This window comes from Belonocnema kinseyi, chromosome 2 (assembly GCF_010883055.1).
Source record: "Belonocnema kinseyi isolate 2016_QV_RU_SX_M_011 chromosome 2, B_treatae_v1, whole genome shotgun sequence".
In the NCBI taxonomy this organism is placed as follows: Eukaryota; Metazoa; Arthropoda; class Insecta; order Hymenoptera; family Cynipidae; genus Belonocnema; species Belonocnema kinseyi.
The window spans coordinates 12486639-12496404 of NC_046658.1; the positions used below are offsets into that span (position 1 = coordinate 12486639).

At 32.2% G+C, this 9766-nt stretch overlaps 1 protein-coding gene across 3 annotated transcripts in view; it reads left to right on the forward strand.

The window, feature by feature from the left end:
* LOC117166917 (liprin-alpha-1) overlaps window positions 1-9766 on the forward strand; it is a 690677-nt gene that overhangs the window by 462159 nt on the left and 218752 nt on the right. The gene's annotated exons all lie outside the window — the stretch shown is intronic.

The window sequence follows — 9766 nt, forward strand, 5'->3', positions numbered from 1 at the left end:
ATTTCGCTGGAAGCGGGTGCAATTTTTCAGATTAGCACCCGCTCCCGGCGAAATCCTGCGGTTGTCCTTATGACAAATTTTATATATATATATATATATATAGATTTCATATGATACGTTTATTCTATATTTTAATTTAATTTGGTAACACACATCAGTATTATTTTAAAAAATTGAAACTTAAACTATTAACAGATGTTTGACTCCAAAATTGAATATTCTTGTTTTTTACAAGTAAATGAGCACAGGTAATTTTATTTCTTTTACTTTTACTTTTTTAAAAACAAATTTATTTTTAATTACATGTAAGAAAGGATCGTTATTTATATATTATTTATTTAAATTCTATGAAAAAGGCACGCAGTGGTAGCCGAAACCTCATAATGTTAATAAACGATCTTTCCAGCAATTTCGTTTTTATTCTTTAAAAAATATTCTATGCAGTAAGTACAGAAACTAAGCAACTTTAAGTTCCCGATATGCCTAGAACTCCCCTTCGATTCATCTTTAATTTATGTAACAAATATCACACGCGCGTGGAACTCCCTCCTTTTCTCACTTGTAGCATAGTGTATTATGCAGGGACTGAGAGTAATAGGTTTTTCTCAGTTTGGGATTTATTCCCTGAACCGACGAAAAAGGGCCCGTTAGGTTTTACTCTTCTCAAAATCCGAAAATATTTACTGCTGGAAGAAAGTGATCTTATCCCGAGTGGACTTTGCCTCCTTCTCAATTACTCAGAAACGTATGAGTTGCGACAGCATCTGGTTAAGTTTGAATCCCGAGCAAAACAGGTAGGTTTTGCTACCGATGGAAACTTAACCGAAGATACTGTCAAACGATCCCGAAGAGAGCGAACTGCCATCCGAAAGAGTTAGGTTTTGAACCTACTTTCAGCTCTCTGGACTTTTACTTCCTGTCTATGTAATATGATTTTAATCTCTGAGATTCTGTTTTTTAAATCAGAATAAAAGCTACTTTATAGTAATTTGGCAATTTCTCGCTAATTCCAAATTATATTATACGCGTTTAAAACACAACTATATAATATATATTATTATTTTATTATGAAACAATATTGAAGTAATTTATTAATCAATTAATAATATATGATTTATTAATAAATAGGTAAATTTGTGAATAATTAATGTTTAATTACAATTATAATTGAATAGAAATTTTTTCATATTGATATAAATATTGAAAAATATAAAATTAATAACATTCATAATTTTATTTTTTAATTAATTACTGTTTGTTAGCGATTTTATCATTTTTTAAATTCTATCATTTGTTTAGATTATATTCCCAAATCTATTTTTTTCTAAAATTCAATTTCTTAAACGATGTTATTTTTCAACCCCTTTTATTTGTTGAACGATTATTTAAGTTTGTTAAATATTTTATTTTTTTAAATAAATTTATTTTTGAAAAATTTAACTTATCAAACAATTTTTTTATATTTTATTTTTAAAATATCTGATTTGGCAATTTAATTTATTATCATTGATTAAATAATAATTAATTAACTAAGGGAATAATAATAATTGATGATAAAAGTATTCTAAATATAATTCAAATAAATTTGTTTGAAATTTAATTTTTAATTTTATGGTCCAAATATCTATAACTTTTATTTCAACAATTATTTTGTTCAAAATTCGTAATTAAAAAAAGAATTTATTTTCCTAATTGAATTCTTTAACCAATTCCAGTTTTTAAACCATTTTTTTTTTTAATATTTCATTTCTTATACCTTTTTGATTCTTCATCAATTTTATTCTTTAACCATTTTATGTTTTCTTTGAATTTATTTTTTCAACAATTTCTTTTTTAATTAATTACTTTTTTTTATCAATTTTATCATTTTCTTAAATTCTATTATTTGTTTAAGTAATATTTTTGAAACTATTTCTTTTTTCCTGAAATTTAATTTCAAAAACTATTTTATTTTCTAAACCATTTTATTTTTAAACAATTGTTAAAGTTTGCATAATTTTTATTTATTAAATAAATTTGTTTTTGAAAAATTTAATTTTTCAAACAATTCATTAATTTTTTCAATATTTTAGTATTTAATATATTATAGATTAATATAATTTATTATCATTGCTTAAATAATAATTAATTAATTAAGAGAATAATAATACTCTATGATAAAAGTATTCTAATAAAAATTTACATAAATCTGAATTTATGAAAAAAAATAATAATGCATTAGTCAACAATAATTCCAACTAGTGACTGTTTATCAAAATTCGAAAAAATATTCTATGTGGTGCCATCCAGTAAAGTTTTGTTTCCAAAAGATTCATCAGAAACGACAAATTCTGACTCACTAAGAGATCGATCTCTTGAGAAACAGCAAAGGGGTTTTACTATTAGGATTCAGCTCCCTAGAAGATTCAAATCCTATAGAGAGTCAGTAAGTTCGATCTTTCCAGTCTTTCGATCTTAATATTGACTCCATCCATACCGGAGTGGGGGCAGAGATCGTTCAGTGAAGAATTACTCTTCTCAGGATCACTTTCGGCTCACTCGGGATTCACTGTCAGTCCCTGGTATTATGTCCACTGGGTCGGCCTCATTTTGTCCATGCCTGGCCTAATAACTGTCCCCTACCGCTGACTCAGTCATTGCATTTCTCTACCTTAAAACCTGCCTCTATGCATATCAAGGCGTCCTAACGATAGGATGCCAACGCACGCGATCGAGTAGATGATACTTAACTAAAAATATAATCAATAAAAAGCTAACCAAGAAGTTAGTGCTAGAAAGTTTCAGCTCGCGGAATTGAACAAGATGAAGCTAGAAGTTAGCCAAAAATAAAAGATGCTTGCTCGCTCCATCAAAACAATAAAGTGCTTTGCTCGCTCGAGATAGAACTTTCATGATTTGATGAAGCGAGCGAGCACCTTTTACTTTTGGCCAACTTCTAGCCTTATTTTGCTCAATTCCGCGAGCAACAGTTTCTAGCGCTAACTTCTCGGTCAGCTTTTTATTGTTTTTATTTTTGATTAAGTGCCGTCAAGTCGTGTCGCGTGCGTTGGAGTCCTACCGTTAGGACGCCTCGATATGTATCTGAATTTACCCTTTTTAAAGTCTCTGTGACTCGCTCAAAGCTTCAGGAAGTTGAGAAAATTAAGAAGGTTTGTTAAAGAACCATATTTCACTCTCCATTACGAAACATATGCGTTTATTAATGTCAAAAAAATTGTAATTTATTTACAAACTTGATTCGACCGATCTTCAAAGGTTGCAATACATCACAATAATTATTCCTTGTTGCAATATTATGTAAAAAGTATCATTTACTATCATTTAACTCGGTATGTAAGTTTTTGACAGTTCCTAAATATTAAAGAAGCTAGAACCGGCACCTAGGATTCAAGACTCCTTTTTTTGGTCGCGTTGAGTCATTTAAGTGACGCACGTTAATTGGAAACTCTAGGGAATTACTCTATTACAAAAAATTTAAGGATAAATAAGTAATTGAAACAAATAAATAATCAGTAAAAAGCAAAGACATTAAAAATAAATTAAAAATTTTTATCACACCCGGATTCCTGCAAAATACCGAAATGAAAAGGATGTATTTAAAAAACTCGTTTGATTTATAGACTAAGAAACTTGAAACAGAAAATATTTGAATTCAAAACTAACAAAATCTTAACTGCCAGACATGACTTGTAGATTTATGTATTCTTTAAGGGCATGTGACACAGCTAAATACCTATATTACCGACATCACTTTATAAGTTCACTGAATATTTTTTTGAACCTAAGAACATTCTTTGTATATAAAATATCGAGCTGAAACTTTGGAAAATGTAGTAGAGAACAATAAAGTACGTTTAGGTATTGCATTTTGGTAGGAACTTCACTGAAAATTATTTCATCTTTTTTCTGAACCTCGACATTTTTTGAACGTTCGAACTTTTTTTATACATAAAATATCGGTCTCAAACTTTGAAAAATGCAAGAGCCGAAAGAAAACTATGTTTAAGTACAAATCTTAATAATAAAAGATGTAAAAAAAAATATTTCAACTATCAATTTCATCGGCATCAGCCGGTAACGTTGTACACGAAAATACGAACCCTGGCGGCTACTAGACGAGGCTCTAGAGGGTTCGTATTTTCGTGTACAACGTTACCGGCTGATGCCGATGGAATTGATAGTTGAAATATATTTTTTTACATCTTTTATTATTAAGATTTGTACTTAAACGTAGTTTTCTTTCGGCTCTTGCATTTTTCAAAGTTTGAGACCGATATTTTATGTATAAAAAAAGTTCGAACGTTCAAAAAATGTCGAGGTTCAGAAAAAAGATGAAATAATTTTCAGTGAAGTTCCTACCAAAATTCAGCACCTAAACGCACTTTATTGTACTCTAATACATATTCCAAAGTTTCAGCTCGATATTTTATTTACAAAAAAAGTTCTTAGGTTCAAAAAAACATTCAGTGAACTGAAAAAGTGAGGTCGGTAATGTAGGTATTTAGCTGTGTCACATGCCCTTAAAATAAGATTATGCTCAAGAAGATGTTTTCAAGTAGATTCGTCAATTGAATTAAGGTGACCAGGTAGGAAGATTTTTTCTGCGAGCGTAAACAGTACGTCGAGTGTAAACAGTGGCTTGTCGGTGAGTGTTTTCATTCTGATGTGTGCATTATATCTTCAGAACCGTGTCGTGTCAAGATCTTATCCTGAAAAAACACCATTCGAGTTTTGAAACAACGAGAAGCCTTAAGTAAGTCATCTCCGTGTGTTCGGAAGCGTCGCTTAAATGCAGGTTACAAAGCAATCACGAAAGAAATTCGACGCGAAGTTGGAAAAACGCATCATTGTCGGGTATAAAGGAAACTCGAGCAATTTTAGAGCTTATGACCCGATTAACTAGAAAATAACCGTAACAAGAGACGTTATTTTCAATGAGAAAACGAGACAACGAGTTTGTACTGCCGCTAAATGAAAAGTCGAATGACAACAAGCAGAGTCTCAACGACGATGATGACGATGCAGAATTTTTGGTTTTTGCAGAGGAGAGGCAGCAGAACAACGTTTTTTGTCTGTGCTTATTCGTAAAACGTCGCGATTTCGATTTTATTTTGTTTTGCGCGAAGTTCTTAACCAGGGAAGATGTTGTCATTTGTGCTTTTCGAATCTTCGCATCCTATTATTATTATAGCGCGCACGCTCATACACGATTGGACAAGATGCGTCGCGTTTTCTGCTCCATCTCTTGTAAAGTAGTCGCCCTTGTGCATTCACCAAATAAAGACCCTCAAAAAGCATCTCGCACTCGTTTTTCTTTTTCATACAAATCTCAAGAAGATTCATGAAATTTCCATTTAACCCTAGATGTGCCAAATGTCCCCCGTTTGGATTCCCTGTGCATAATCTTTTCCTTTCATCGAAATAGGATGTTAATATACCCCGTTCTTTTCTTAAATTTACTATTTTAACTTTTTCAAAACGGTGGCTTGTTTCGTTTGCATGAGATTATAATTACGAACAAATATTGTTATTAATTGTTTTGAACGTTACTATTTGATATAACTGAATATGAGTTCATCCTCCTTCACTATTTTTGAACTCTTTTTCGTATTTTTTCCCTTTTTTAGACGAAGCCAAGTGTTAGTTCTTAGTTTTCACCCCATTAGAAGGGTTGTTTTGAATTCACGGTATTTTTTATGTCAGATTTAGATTCAGTGTCAAAAAATACATCGAAAACGTATATTTGCACTTCCAAATACACGAAAATTGAAATGCGTGACTAAGGGTGTGCGACACCCTTAAAAAAACCCTTAAATTTGAATAACCACACTATATAATGTTTCTATGATGTAACAAGCTATTATTGAAGCAACTATTGAAAAAAAAACATTTTTTTCGAATTCGAAATTTTTAACATTGGCTATTCCGTATAGGACCAACAAGCCGATATATTGGCTCACCCCCTGATCGTGACTTTGTCTATGATTAATCAATGATATAAAATAACTTTTGGGCCGATTTTCTGAGGTCGATTTTCCTCCAAAATTGCCGGCCCTCTGAAGGTTAAGTAGACAAGAAATGTCAACGATGTAGACTCTTCCACCTTTTTTATCTCGCATCACGATGTCAGGTCGATTGGCTCGGATATAATTAGATAGTCTGAATCGCTGATAATAAGTCTGAAGTCAGATAACGTTACATCACGCATAAAGTATAAATAATTTTTTTAATTTTTGTTACGTTTTTACTGATTAGCAAAAAACTAGAAACTCGTATTTGACACAGTTACCGTTTAATATTTACATACGACGCAAAGTGTTTCTAATAAAATTTCATTTCAAATTACATCTAATTAAAAAATGTAATTACAATGCAGGTGTTTTGAGAAATTTAACTTAAAGAGATGGAATATAATTACGTTTGCTAAGTATAAAAACAAAACGGAAATCGCGACAGGATATCTTTTGTTGTAAATTTTTGTGCACTATGTGTTGGGTTTTTTACTATAATCATACAATTGTGTCATATTTTGTATGTATTCGAATTTATAGTTCACAACGCTTGCAAAACGGTGGCTTCTTGAAAAGTGTCAAGGAATCAGTTCAATTTGCTCATACATTCAGTGGGTACGATACTACATCCTTTTTCTTTGTGCCCGAAAAACTAAAAACGACTACTTTGCTCAGGAAGCATATGCCCTTGGCAAAACTTGAAGATCTTGTGACGATTTTCAACAACCCTGCTTCAACACATGATAAAGTTGCAGTCGCGGGGTAACGATTTATTTTTGCATTATTTAAGGACACGTCCTCTGAAATTAATCTGAATAATTATAGATTTGTTTATTTAAACTAATCTGTGAGTCAGTCCAGTCATGCTGTCTTTTTGTCTGGACTTCCGCCTACTTCTGCCGCTGCTCGTCAACACTCTTATCGTGCTTTCCATCAATTTCAAATGTGGCGAGGGATAGAACTTTAACCATTAGAGAGGGCTGGAAAAACACTAGTGACATCTTATCACTCGTTTACACAACAGAAACACCAATTACAACAAGCCTGATGAATTTGATTGTTTGCTTATGCAAAATAGGGTATAGAAAGCGATGTACAAGCACAAAAGCTTTTCTACGATGTCCAGGCATGTGCCTTAACTGTCAAGGTCAGGGTTGTCTAAATGCAGAAGACGATGATAATAAAGAAGATATAATTGAATATAAGGCACATTATTATGAGCGAAATATTCATTCGCAAAGTCAAAACTTAAAATAAGCCAATCATACAGTATAAAACTGGTACTGCCACGGTCTAAAATTTTGTATCCAAAAGCACATTATTTTTATTTCGAGTAACATTATCAACCGAAGGTGTGTGAAATAGGCCTACAGAGGAAACAAGAGTTAAAAAACGTAACAAAAACTCTACCTCAGGGGTGGTGTGAAAATGAGGTCCCAGTGGTTGTACGTGCACTTTAAAACAAATTAATTATGACTTTCCAACTTGATTTAATGCAAAAAAATGTATTAGGCCAAAAAGGAAATTTTCTGGTCTACAAAATTTCTTCTATGCATTTTTGTCAAAAAACTATCCGTTTATGAGTTAGGGGCAAAAAATTAAGCGCACGAGTACGTTTTGCACCACACGCATAAACAACCCCCCCACTCCTGGAGCTGATTACGCATCACCTATGACCTGTGCAGCAAAAATGTATGGGACCTTTTTTATTGCAATTTCTATTCTAAATATTTTCACTTGTATTCATTTTTGTCCTCTGATACACCCTTTCGTATATATTAGCCAAAAACCAGCGCTACTACCCGTTTAAGGGATGTTTTTCGATCCTAAGGGTGTATGCAGCGCCGATCTAATGGGGAACTTTTTTGGTACTTATTTCTAATGCCATCAGGGATATGATCATGAAAAAAGAAAAACTTTATCTTTTTTTCTGGAAAAAGTATAATTTACTTGGACTACTATATGAAATGTATCCTATAAAACTTGTTTATATGTTTGACATATGTTCGCTAAGAACCTGGGTCAGCCACCCGTTGATTCCTGTTAGCCCTGTTCTGAACTTATTTAGCATGCTTTCGAAATTTAAATTTCCACATAAGAGTATGGAATTTTATATTTTATAGGCTTTTCTTTTGGTAATGCTTTTTCTGATAAATTAGATAAATTAATTATATTTTCCGCCGAGGTTGTTCCGTAAGGTGCTGAGTGGTTACTATTGTCTTTGACGTTGATTTAAGTACTCAGCTCTGCAACTTGTGATTTAGGGCTGGATGTGGGTCAAGATAGCGAAGGCCGTGTGCAAAAGTGGACATGCACTTCGTCTCTACTGTAAAAATTAACCCTGAAAAATAAGTAGTGAACTTAAAATCAATGTCTAAACGAAAATGGTTAAAGATATTGTGAGACTAGATTTAATGAAATAGACAAATAAGAAAACCAAGAAGAAATAGAATACAGGATAGAATTCAATTATATTATCACAAGAATTTGGAAAATAATTCGATTTCACGTACAATTTGTCTGAAACTTGGTATAAGGGATTTTTTTGTATCTCTGATTTCGAATTTTACTTAAAAAATGATTTATGGATGAATTAATTTGTTAATTTTTTTATGAATACTTTTGCCATCAACCTGCAAAAGTTAATGTGATTGCAGTTTTTAAGGTCAGCAGCATTACGTGTGTAATTTTTGACGCTTAATTCGAAATTTTAAAAATCAAATGAAAAATCGAAAAATCAAAACTGTTTTATACTGAGTTTCAGAGAAATATACAAACCTTAGCAATTTTGATTGCTGTATTGGATCCGCCATTTTGAATTTGTAATTTTTTGACGTAAAATTTAAAATCAGCGATCGCAAAAACCCCTTCTATCAAATTTCAGACAAATATGTAGAAAATTTGAAATTATTTACAGATTTTAAATATTTGTTCTCCATATTGGATCCGCCATTTTCAAGTTGTAATTTTTAACGTCAAATTTGAAATCAGAGATATTGAAAACGCCCGTATACTAAGTTGCAGACCAATTCAACGCAAAATCTAATTTTTGCCACTTTTGTTGTGCCTGCTAGCCTGTAGTGGGCTCCATTCGTGTGCGCAAAGTTATTGGTTGCTTTTTTTTCATCAGAATATAAAAAGGCGTCTCTTTCTCTACCATATTTTCCTCCTTTCTTAACTTTCCTCTCTACTCCTAGCAAATCCAAAAAATATTTGTTCCATTCTACCATTTCAGTATCTTGATTGACTCTTTTTCTTATTTTTTTTCTCTATTTACTACCTTCCGTACCTCTTCTTCCGTCCTAGCCTTCTCCGGCTCTTCCTCAAACTTTTTGTTTTCTTTCTCTTTCTTTGGATCACACGACTCAGTATACTCTTTCTTTTTTCTCCTTTATTCTTCCCCGTTACTTTTTCTTTTCTCCACGTTCCTAATTTCTTTCTGACCTTTTTTTTTCTCTTTACAATCCTCATCCCATCCACTTATATTCCCCCCTTCACTAACTTCATTTTTGTTTCCGCACTCTAATCCTCGTTTTATTTCTCCTACCATTTTTTCAATCTCCTCGTTCACATGTCCCTCTCCCATTTTTACACATTTGACCTTTTCTTTAAACTGTTCTTTTCCTTGACTTTACGAATCCCCTTTTCCTACACTTTTCACCTTTGTTCCCTTTTTATTAATATTGGTATTATTCCCCCCCCCCTCTAATATCACTATTAAGGGAAAGTGATCCGAATCAATATAATCACCTACC